The 12826-nt window shown below is 42.9% G+C and overlaps 1 protein-coding gene across 7 annotated transcripts in view; it reads left to right on the plus strand.

Annotated features, from left to right (window-relative positions):
* The window catches only part of MDFIC (MyoD family inhibitor domain containing), a 162884-nt gene that overhangs the window by 49538 nt on the left and 100520 nt on the right, over nt 1–12826 (plus strand). The window lies entirely within an intron of this gene.

The following is a 12826-nucleotide window of genomic DNA, read 5'->3' on the forward strand; positions in this document are numbered from 1 at the left end:
GTATTGAGGGGTCACTAGTGTAGTAGTGGATATAGAGGGGTCAGTAGTGTAGTGTGGTCAGTAATGTAGTAGCAGGTATAGAGAGGTCAGTAGTGTAGTGACGGGTATAGAGGGGTCAGTAGTGTAGGGTTTAGAGACCATCCACCATGCCCATTCCACCAGAAAACAGCAAGTACAGGGGCAACGCCTAGTGGCGTTCAGTGCCACACTCAGAATTCAAAAAGTTTTATTAAAATTAGGAACAATTTGGCAAAAGCAGGATCTTAAAATTTTCTTAAACAAGTGTGTGTGTGTGTATAGGATATATACAGTGTAGTAAACATTACTAGCATCTTGTATTTGTAGTACTTTACCACTATTAGTAGATTTTTCCCAAGAAAGCCTCATGCTATGTCATTTCTGCATGCAGTGGACAATATTTTCTGTCTGCGCATTCTCATGCGTCCCAATTGTTCCACCGGTAGACACAGATTAAATTTGGATGCAGAGACAGGCAATTTTAGTGGGCGCTCCTGAGAGGTAACAGGGGGTGGCTAGGCTAGACACATGCCAGCGACTATATCTCTTGCTGCAGTTGCACCCATGTTCAGATGGACTTTGTGCACCTCCATGTGGTTGGAGCAATGTTCGATGGTACAACTGAAGGTGTGTTTTTATGGACAGTGTCAAATTACCACCACTACTATTGTGTGTCTCGGTAGGAAGACCATTTGCATTAGCATAAAGATGTAGTTGCACTGTGATAAATAGTGCACCTTTGAATCAGGCCCAGAATAGTCAGATTGCCCCCAGATGGGAGTGTTTCAGAGACTCACAGACACTTGTATTCAACTCCCTCCCCTTCACTGGCCGTTTCCACCTCGCTGTTTCCATACGGTGAGTGTGGCCATCAAAACAGCGGGGCTCCCCACAAAATGCAGCAGACCCGCTCCATTTGCAGCAAACCTTTCCGTTTAAGGGGATCACTTGCCGTCCTTTGAAGGCGAGGATTCTGGCCAAACATTGAATACGGCGAGGGGGGTTTGACAGTGAGGATGGCTTTTCCTCACTGAAAATAAGCCATCCTCGCTGTAGAAAACCCCCTCAGGGTGGCATTGAATACCGCCCTGTATTTTCCAAATTTGTTAATTTTTTTCTCATGGGTACAGCATTCCCTGTAAGACCACACCCCTTGTTATGAGGTCATACTCCGTCCATCACCATACTCCACCCCCATAAGGGCTGCTTCCAAAATTTTCCTGCCCAATCCGCCCCTGCAATTCAACATGTCCAAAGTACTTTGTGACAAGTATTAAAATAGGGGAGGCACACCAACTGTGAATGATATTAGGCAGCATATGCAGTGGAAGCTAGTGTGAATCCCCTATTTGAATATTGCACTGCACTGGAACCCCGCTCACTGCTAAGGACTTAACACTTTGATTAGGTTTTTGGATGCTTAATTGATTTGTATTTTTTATATTCTCGAAAATGGCAATTGAGCTTTTGAACATTGAAAAGGAGATGGCACCTCATGCCATTGTACTTATATTAGGAGACTTGCCTGTTCCTGAACCTCTCCTAACTAATGGCTAGGAAGATGTGTGAGCTAATTGTGAGGCTCATGTTGGACATCTGGCAGGAATCCTCCATAATGTCGCACGGCATCGATAGGGATAACTACACCAGCTCTTAACTACAGCAATGGTGAGCTCTGAGAGTTTCAGTGCTAAACATTTCCCTGTAAGGAGAAAGGGTTTAGGGTTTTTCTTTATCTAAGTGGCGCACTGCTGCCTGAGGTACTGTGTCCGTTTTCTAAAATGTTACCACATTTTCAAACCTATTCCAACACAAAAAATTGAAACAAATCCAAATATCAAGGCACAACTGTTTACTAGAGTGAATAAAAGATATAATCTTATTATGATGAGTCCCTTTGATCCGGATGTGAATGTTCCAGAATCTTTCAGATATGATGGGGTCAACTTCAGGAAGTTAAAATATCCGTATAATATTGACTCAGACCATGTGGTAAAACAAAATAGAAACAAACCAATGTTAAGGATCATTTACAATAATCAATATTGAATATGCTACAGAAGTGCGGAAGAAGGAGTACCAAACTCAAACTCTCTCTCATGGGGCAGGGGTTAAACAGTGGTATATATAGACAAAGTGTGTACCCAACTTACCACTTCAGATGTGGAGGAAAGACACGTAGTGCTTTCTTTCACTATTTCCAATTTTTCCAGGACATAGGCTCCGTTGATTCTTGAAGTAGTGCCACACTAGGAGGGGTAATATTTTGGGTTATGGAAAGAGAATAAAAAATGGTACTTGTTTCCTAGCACGGCGCCTGCTATTTTAATTGTATCCATCGGGTCCTAAAAAATCGCGTCCATCGCATGCAACCAAATCGCATGCGATGCGATCGATGCTATTTTTAAATTGGAACCATTGTAAAATGGTCCCTGAGACCCGATTTTACATTGGCCCCAATGTTAAATGGCCCCCAGACCCCAATGTTTATTGTTTCCCAACCCTGATGGGTCAAATGCCACCCCACAATGAACGCCCGAAGCGTGGCGAGCGCGGCGGTACGCGTCCTCCGACCTTTTCATACTCCCACTATGCAGGTCGGCATGGAGTTGAACTTGTATAGTGTGGCGAGCGCAGCAAGCCACCGAGCCCGAAGCGTGGCGAGCCCCGCGCATTACTTCACAGGTATTAGGCGTCCCCTCGCTGCGCTCGCCATACTATATAAAATCAGGTCCACGCCGACGTGGATAGTGGGGGTATGAAAAGGTCAGAGTACGCGTACCGCCACCCCTCGCCACGCTTCGGGTTGGCGTTCATCGTGGGGTAGCTTTAACAATGGGGGGGGGGGGGCATTTCACATGTAAAATACCCTTAAGGGTGGGTATACAATGAAAAAATCGGGTCCATTGGCCCATTTAACATTGTTCCCTATGTAAAATTGGGTCCATTGCATCGGTCGCATCGCATGCCTTAAATTAAGGCATGTGATGGACGTGATTTTTTAATTGTCAGGGAAAAGGCTAAAAATAGCCCTGAATTCGCGTCGGTCGCGTCCATCGCATACCATAAGTTAAGGTATGCGATCACCTACGACGGGCGCCGTGCTAGGAAACAAGTACCCAAAAAATTTATTTGTGTAGTATACTGTGATAAAAGGAGAAGACTCCTGACAGGAGGAAAAGTGGGTGATACTATCTCATAATAGGAATCTCATAATATGTACTGCCTGGTACATGCGTGTAAAGGTTTCTTTAAGCTCCACAAGGAAAAAAACTCCACCTTTCAGGGGGATATCAAGGCTATGGTGTTCAAACTTTACTTACAATAAAGTGGAGATAGCACATAGCGTTTTTTCTTTAAATCTGGTCAGAACAAATATGCGTACCCAACTCACAGAAGTCAATTGTCATTTGCTTCCAAACATTTCCAGATTTTCATTCCAACCAGCCAGATTGGAAAGGTAATCTTCTATTGTGTATGGGCTATTAAGTAGGGTGCAAGGGAGATATAGTGGTTACTTTGATCAAGATAGAGATTTTGTGTGTACCAACTTACAATTTAGTGTAGGAATTTCAAGCATATCATGGTATCTTTTCCCATTTAGATAGATCACTTAATTGGAAAAATTATGTTCCATAAAATCCGCAGTATCGTCAAAGATTTTTTTTATTGTTAAAAAAAGGGATAACCCTAAACAATTCAGGGAATCTTAACACAGTCCACATATAAAATATGTATCCAAGTTTACAATGCATAAAAATGTGAAAAAACGGTCTGTCCAAATAATAAAATATAGTAATGCCAAATGGAAAATACAGAGATGAAGGTATCAAGGTCTGTGGAAAAGTCAGCTCTTCACACTCCTGGGTTAACACGTTTTTGTCACTGAGACCTTTGTCAAGACTCTTACTCCGCTTTAGAGTGTGAGTTCGGTATGCCTTCTTCTCTACTTCTGTAGCATATCGAATATCTCCATGGTCTGAGTCAACATAATAAGGACATTTTAACTTCCTGAAGTTGACCCCATCATATCTGAACATTTCTGGAACATTCACATCCGGATCAAAGGGACGTGTCATAATAAGATTAAGGGGCAGATTTATTAAGCTTGGAGAAGAGATAAACTGGAGATAAAGCAGAGAAAAAGTAAAAGGAGATAAAGCACCAGCCAATCAACTCCCAACTGTCTTTTTCAAACACAGCTGATTGGCTGTGCTTTATCTCCTTTTACCTTTTCTCCGCTTTATCTCCAGTTTATCTCTTCTCCAAGCTTAATAAATCTGCCCTTATATCTTTATATTCGCTCTTTTATACATTTTATAGGGCCTTGATGTTTGAGGTTTGTTTACGGTACATGTGAGTTATCCGGACGCCCGATTTCAAAATCGGGTCGGATCGGGCACATCGCATCGCATCGCATGCGACCATCGGATGCTATGCGATGCGATGCGATGCGATGACCCGATTTTTCCATAGGAATCAATGTTAAAATGGACTGAGTCCATTTTAACATGGAATTCAATGGGAAAAAGGGGTCCTTTTCATACCCCTACTATCCAAGTGGGCATGGAGTTGGATATAAACCTGTGGCGAGCGTAGCGAGCCACCGAGCCCGAAGCGTGGCGAGCGTAGCGAGCCCCGCGAGGGGACACGGAATACCGTCCCCTCGCGGGGCTCGCTTCGCTCGCCACGCTTCGGGCTCGGTGGCTCGCTACGCTCGCCACAGGTTTATATCCAACTCCATGCCCACTTGGATAGTAGGGGTATGAAAAGGACCCCTTTTTCCATAGGAATCATTTTAACATTGATTCCTATGGAAAAATCGGGTCATCGCATCCGATGGTCGCATGCGATGCGATGCGATGCGATGCGATATCGCATCGCATCGCATCTGATTGTATGCCTTAACTTAAGGCATACAATCAAAAAATCGGGCGTCCAGATAACTCACAAGTACCTTGTTTACATTTTTTGTTTCCCTGTGAGGAGGTTTTGCTCTATGTTGAGATGGAAGGAAATGCAAACTGTAAAATATTGAAGGTCTACTCGGGTGAAACTGAAACATCTGCTAGTCCAGTGGTTCCCAAACTTCCTAGGCACTCTGGGGTGACCTGGAATGTTTGCAAGGGTGCCTTGGGTTGGGGATACACGACCAAACTAATTATTTCTGCTCAAAGTGATAGGCAAATCCAGTGCTGGTGGCTGCCAATCCTAAAATGCATGGACATTTAGAACCATAGCTATGTTCCCACTACATAACTGAACCTGGGGGTGATAGTTAAGCAAAATTTACTTTCTTTATTTTATTTATTCATAAGAAACTTTTTGGCTAGGGGAGCCTTGAACAAATGCTGATATTCTATGCGCATTGATCAAGAAAGTAGTGGCATACTTTCCTTGCAATTATTGTACAGGTTGAGTCTGTTATCTGTATATTCCATAAAACAAAATATCCCGAAAACCATGGTTTTTCGGAATATTTCAGGGTTTTTTTAATTTATTTTTTTGCCCCCCACAGCCTCTTTTTTTCATACTTACCTCATCTCCCGGTGTCCTTGGTGGCCTTTTGAATCCTATTCAGTGGCATCTCCGGTCCCAGGGGTTCACTGAGCGAGTGCATGGGCGAGCCGGTGACGTCATTGGCACACTCGCGCAATGCACTCCTAGGACCAAAGATGCAGCTAAAGAGGATTCCGAAGGCTGCCGTGGATGTCGAGGGACCATCGGGGCACCGACAGGGGACCAGGTAAATATGAAAAAAAAATATTCCAAAATCAGTAAAAATCCCTTATCCGAAATGCTCGTGGTCCTGAGCATTTCGGATAAGGGATACTCAACCTGTACTATCTTATCTTGTGTTGGTATGGGTCATTAGGTCAACATGCATTGAGTAGGTCAATGAAGATCAACATGACTTAGGTCGACACATGAAATCAGTCGACATGGCTAAGGTCGACAGGGTTCGAATGTTGACACAAGCATTAAATCGACAATGGCAAGCTTTACAGTAAAACTGTTGACATGAGTTTTTCAAGTTTTTTTTTTTTAGTCCCAATTGTCGACATAATTAACATGGACACAGTCAAAGTGTACAGTCTCTCCTCGCAAGGCTTGCTGCATGCGCCATGCTTCGGGCTCGGCACAATATTCTATTCTCTCTCCATGCCATAGTGGATGGTAGAGCATGAAATACCGCCTGTTGGCACATGACGGCTCCCCCAAAAACGTAAAAATTCCTTTTGACTGCCGACCATGCCATTGTCGATCTGATGCATTGTCGACCTTCCAATCCTGTCAAACTTAGTCATGTACACCTATTTCATGTGCTGACCTAAGCCATATTGACCGACAGTGGTCGACCCAATGTTGACCTAATATGTGTCGACCTTATGATGGTATACCTCCTATTGTCTCTCTATACTGGCTGGCAATACAGATATTTGAACCTACAATTATAGAGTGTTATTCACTATTTTTCTAAATTTAAAATATATTAGACATTGGACTCAATGGTTCTACTAATTTACAAATATTAGGATTCCTGTAAAATTAACACTTCTTTAAAATATAGAATCATTGCAAAAGATAAAATGAGAGGTGTGATGTGTGTGTGTGTGTCGGTCATTTTCAGGCATTTTTTGCTACCAGAAACAAGGTTGTTCATGTTACAAATTACATCTATATTCGCTCCACCTCTTCCTCCTCCATTGGTCCCAAATTACAAAATATGTACAGGTCAGCCCCCCGTGCCAATGGAGTTTAATAACACGTGTACAGCATTTACTGTATGTACAATCTCTTTTCACCTAATTATTTCGCTATACAACTTAACACTATTGACTTTTTAATTACTGTAGTCTCCTAACAATAATCATCAGTAGATGACACCTATAGATGTGTATTGATCATCCTTCTTCACGTATTTAAAGTTCTCTTGAAGCGTCCTCATGACATACAGAAACATATCACGGTTGACGGACCCTCCTGCATATGTTATTAAGTGAATAGATACTGTATGTACTTTTCTCTGTCTTAGCTGTGTTAAGATTTTCGTACCATTTTAAAAACAAATCATAAGATGTTTTTGCTTAAAACGAATAAAACCGTATTACAAATCAAACAAAGGGGAACATGTTGTTAAATATCGATTTCTGAAAATGAAGTGGGATGCTGCATAGGAATATTTATTTCAATATGACTTTGTGTAGCACACAATTGGCCTGATTCAGACCCACTCGCTAAGCAGCATTCTTGTGCTGCCTATCGAGAGGGTACACGCCGCTTGCCACGAGAGTGAGCGCCCGCCTCCTTCGCTGACAATGCCCGTGCCGGCATGCAAATGGATGTGTACGCTGACACATTCATTCACATGTGGGCATATGGGCGATAAAACATTTGATGGTCAACTGACTATTATTTTTCTTGGATGTGGCTGAAATCAGGAGCGAGCGCTGATGTCATGTAACGTCAGTCACTCAGCCCGTGCAGGCTTTGACCCTGCATTTGCATGGGGGCACCCAGTGTTTTTCTGGGCGCACCCACCATCTTTCTGGCCACTCCCAGGAAACGCTGGGTGTTCACGTGGGGCTGCTCCCTGCCCGCCCGCCCCCCTCTGTACAAATGTGTCGGCAAGTGTGATACTCGCCGAAGGGGTTCTCACATGTGTATATTCGCCGATACGCATGTGCAGTCCCCAAACATCAGTCCGCGGACCGAACTCGCTTTTCAGCTAGTAAATCTGAATAACCCCCAATATATTTCCAAGCCAGGGACACTGGTATTATCAGTTATTAGGAAGGAGATACATGTATGTTCCTGTGATGCAGTATACAGGATATAAGCCCAATATTAAAGGAAGATGTATATCAAGGTTTACTTACACACAAACACACCAGGATTTCCTACCCTCCCGGAATGGCCAGGATGTTCCTGAAAATTGGGTCCACCACCCTGACCCCCGGGAAGGTGGGCAAGTCTACCGCTTGCTGCCCAGAGTTCCCGCACATCTGTTCCCCGCTGACTCAATTACCACCCCCCTTACGTGTTGCCTCTGACAATAAAAGTATGAAACACACACACAGACACTCACATATTTGTACAGTCAGGCAGAGAATGTTACTCATCACACAGTTCAGCAAATAGCAAAAGACAGAATTGTTTGTACACGTTGGAACATGTAGCATGTTCGTATGTTTTCATTTAAGAAGGAAAGGAAAACAATCATTAAAAGATTGTTTCAATTGATACTTTATTTTAAATAAATGTAGAGCTTTATATACAAAATACTTGAAAAAAAGGATGTGATGTTACTGTATATGTTTGTGTATAAAGGTCTCAGTTGCACACTGATATTACAGAGCACTGAGGGAGAATAAAATACCAGTGTATTAATAAAATGACAAACTTCAGACTTGAACAAACATGAGAAATCTTTGCTTGAAGAGTTTTCAATCTATGCATCAAAACTGCCCTTTCCTTGCACTTTGTAATAAACTGTCAAGCTTATGGTAGTTTTGGGATACATAGAATTTGTCAAATATCAATGTATTCGGTTTGGTGAATTTTACAGATTCACATAACTGAATTTGCGTTTTTTCATGTTTAAATGTCTTCCTTCCAGTATTACATTTGTGAATGTTTTGTATGTTGCTTAACAAGAAAACAACTGATATAACTGCTGGATGACAGAGCCTCTTCATCTTTCAGTTTTACCGAGTTCCAATGTTATGACTCGCATGCATAAATCTTCATGACATTTCATTACAGATGCAAAAACCTTCCTGGAACTTTCAGTGACTATTTGTGTGCAGTCTGCTGACTGTAGTTTCACTATCATGCCCTTTATGATCATTTACACTTACTTGGAAAATAAGAATGTAGATTTCAAGGGCATTAGTCAAAACAAATCAAATACATGTAATAAAATGAAAATCCATCCATCCACGGTATTTTCCCTTTAAACAGGGGCACTCATGAGAAAAATCATTTTATATATATGTATATATAATTCTGTAATCCTCTATATGGGCCTTATTTTGGTTCATTCTTTCTGACAAAATCCTTCTTAGATGGGCAAAACCATGTGCACTGCAGGTGGGGCAGATGTAACATGTGCAGAGAGAATTAGATTTGGGTGGGGTTTTACTTCAAAGTGAGATCTATATTGCAGTGTAAAAATTAAGCAGTCAGTATTTTCCCTGCACAGAAACAAAATTACTCACCCAAATCTAATTCTCTCTGCACATGTTACATCTGCCCCCCTGCAGTGCACATGGTTTTGTCCATCTAAGAAGGATTTTGTCAGAAAGAATGAACCAAAATAAGGCCCTATGTAGACTAGTGTCTGTGTGTCACCAAAACACAGCAAGTGAATCACTTGCTGTTGGTAGCACTCTCTGCCTGGGTCACCTGATATTAAATTATGGAAATTTAATCAGAGTAAACTGGACTGACCAGTCTGGAACTTAATGGGACTGGACTGGGCTGGACTTGGGCTTAACCCAATAAACCTGGACAGGACTGAGGACTGCATGAGCAGACATACTCCATGCTGAATCCAGGGAGCGCAGGCCACAGCATACAGCACAGGCTGTATGCACTGGTGACTCCTTATATACTCAGTTACAGTTTATGATTGGTTCCTGAAGTCAGCTGAGCTAAAGCCAGATCCCAATTGGTCAGATTGGGCCGCCGGGAAACCGGGCCATTTCCCAGTGGCCCGGACCACATTTGGCTGCTATACCCCCATGGCCGAGCCTCCGCTCCCCCCCCCCCCCCCCTCCCCTGGGCTGTGGCCTTGCTGTGCTGACCACAGAAAATATGACCACGGCTTTGACCAGTTTGACAATGGCCGTGAACAGCTTCAGCATATAGTGCCGGCGAGCACGGCACCGAAGCAGGGTAAGCAGCGGCACCACCTCGCGCCCCCCCCCCCCCCGGTCAGTAGCGCTATCACCCCCCTCCCCGGGTCACTAGCACTGCAAACCCCCCACCCCGGTCACTAGTCTCCACTGGTCAATAGCACCTGCCCCCCGTCACTAGTCCCCCGCTGGTCACTCGTACCCCCCCCCCCCCCCCTCGTCACTAGTCCACGCTGGTCACTTGCAACCCCCCTGAGCTGCTTCAAAACTTTTCCCGGGCTGTATCTCTTTAACAATTCGCCCCTGTGAGGCATAAAGGAGGACTGTGTGTATAATTATTTTTTTCGTAGATCCTGTATATAGGGTTGTTGTGTTTTTTTCTAAAGTTGTGGCATATACTGTAGGATAAGTATGGGTCTTAGGTTTTGTTTTGTGTTGAAGTTAAAACCCCTGGTAACTAATGTAATATGAGGTATATTCTTGCATATCAAACTTCACATTTCTTTAGGAATTGTACACATGGCTGTTATTTTAAAGGTTACTGTGCTTTCTCAAAATGTACAAACTGTATGGCACTGATAGTTAAAAAAAAAATAAAGAGACTGAACCTGTACAAACACACACATTTCTAAACTGCTTTGCATGAATTTTAGTGTTGTATGCACTGTTGAGAAACAAGAAGGGCAAAACCTGTCAGGCGTCTGTTTTTGTTTATAGAATCTCTAAAAGTTATCACAAGTAATTGATTGATTAATTTGCCAACTCTTCAATCCTATTAAAGATTGATTTTTTTTAAAACAAGGAAACTTTGACTCTGCTAAGCAAAATAAAGTTTCCCATGCTCCAAACTTGAACCCTTAGGAGGGCGTATTTAATCTTGGGTCAAGACTGTCGCTACCTGCCGACAGCGCTGACCCTGGCCTGTTTTTGTTTTGCTCGCCTGCATTTCGGCAGATGGGATTCAATATTCCGCCTGCCGATTGTCGAAATGGGGCGTGTCTGTATAAACGGCCATGGATTCACGGCTGTTCTAAGCAAAACGGGCCTGACAGCTTTTAAAGTCGGGCCTGTTCTGACGATCTGCCTCTTCAATGCTGTTGGGATAGACCGCATTGAATAGGCACTCAATGCTATTTCCTCTGTCAGAAATATCAGCAGGGATTGAATATCCCCCTTAGTTTATTAGGCCTTAATAAGGTTACCTGGACATTATGAGTAATCCCATAACTCTGGCCAAGATTAGGCAAAAACTCCCCCTGTATTTATTGGATAATATATTGCAAAATGTATTAGATGTTCTAGCATACACAAGAGGTAAATGTAAGCATGTTTGGCTATCTTCATACTATTTTGAGTCAGGTGGAACTTGGCAGAATCTGTCTTTCCTTAAAATTGTGTGTTTTGTGTCGGGAAGTAGGACAGCGACATGATTCAGTCCTGACTCGTGGGAGTGTCAGAGGAAAGAAAACTGTTTATGACAGGTCTCTTACACCTAGCATGTGGCTGATGCATTGGTTGATATTCATAATGGTTGAGGTGGTTGCCAGTATATAAATTCAGGTATTAAAATCCACATAAGGTGTGACATCCATTTTATATACTGTCCAAAACATCTAGGAGCCGTCCTAGGTTTTATAAATTCACCCCGGAAACCTTCTATATTTGAAGTCCCACAAGTTTAATTCATTTCATTCATAGAAATAATTATTTATCAGATTAGATCAGCGGTTCTCAAACTGTGGGTCCTGACCCCAAAGTGGATCCCCACCTGCTTAGTATGGGGTCGCGACTCCATGTTGCTGACCATCAGGCTGATGACTTTTCTAATCTCAGTCAGTGATACAAGGAGTCTGAATAATCTGTTGAATTGCCTGTTATATTAGACTCCTCACATCACTGTGTGCCTCCACAATGCTGCCAAGTATGTGCTGACTGCTGCCTACACATGTGATGTGATGACCTTCTGCATCAACTCGCTTGGGTCCTGTAAATATTTTTATTGTCTGATGGGGTCCCAGAGCAAAATAGTTTGAGGACCCCTGGATTAGACTGATACAAATATGTACTTTCTCATGATTTCTGTAGTCATGGTAAACATCCCTTCTAGTCAGTAGCATCTATAATGGGTTTAGTGTGTGCATGCAGAGGGGCCCCTGAGTCCCGAGGGTGCCACACTGTGCACACTGAATCCATTTTTGTAATACTCAACCTCCGGAGTCAAGTGGTGGCAGAGTGTTGCTGAAATCATCAGAAAAATGGGGTGGTGGACATTTTTCCGGTGATCTGTGCATGCGCAGTGGAGTCTGAGCTCTCAAGTGCTCAGACTACACAATGCTGCACTGCGAAAATCAATTAAAAAAATTGCCACAACACCATTTTTCTGGAGATTTGCATAGTCTGAGCGCTCTAGTGCTCAGACCTTCTGTTGCTACTCTCGGCAGAGAGGAGAGGGCCTGGCCGGAAGAGGCTGAACATGGGCCACCTCCTCTAAGACATTTCTGTTTCTAGTCGTGTCTAGTCCTGAGTACTTTTACGAATGTCAAAAATCTTTTTGAGCATTGTTTCCCCCCCAAAAAATAGTTTTATTATAATTGCTATGCAAATTATATACACAAGCAGGCTATGCTGATGACCTTTTCTGCAGCATGACTATGGTTCAGGTAGTTCAGGTTGGTTTGCAAAAATAAAACTCCTCCTTTAATGGACAAATCCATGTGCACTGCAGGTGGGGCAGATGTAACATGTGCAGAGAGAGTTCGATTTGGGTGGTGTATGTTCAAACTGAAATCTAAATTGCAGTTTGAGAATAAAGCAGCCAGTATTTACCCTGCACAGAAACAAAATAACTCACCCAAATGTAACTCTCTCTGCACATGTTACATCTGCCCCACCTGCAGTGTTTTTGTCCATTAAAAAAGGAGTTTGCTTTTGCACACCAACCTGAATCA

The sequence above is a fragment of the Crinia signifera genome, chromosome 4, assembly GCF_055691185.1.
Source record: "Crinia signifera chromosome 4, ASM5569118v1, whole genome shotgun sequence".
Lineage (NCBI taxonomy): Eukaryota > Metazoa > Chordata > Amphibia > Anura > Myobatrachidae > Crinia > Crinia signifera.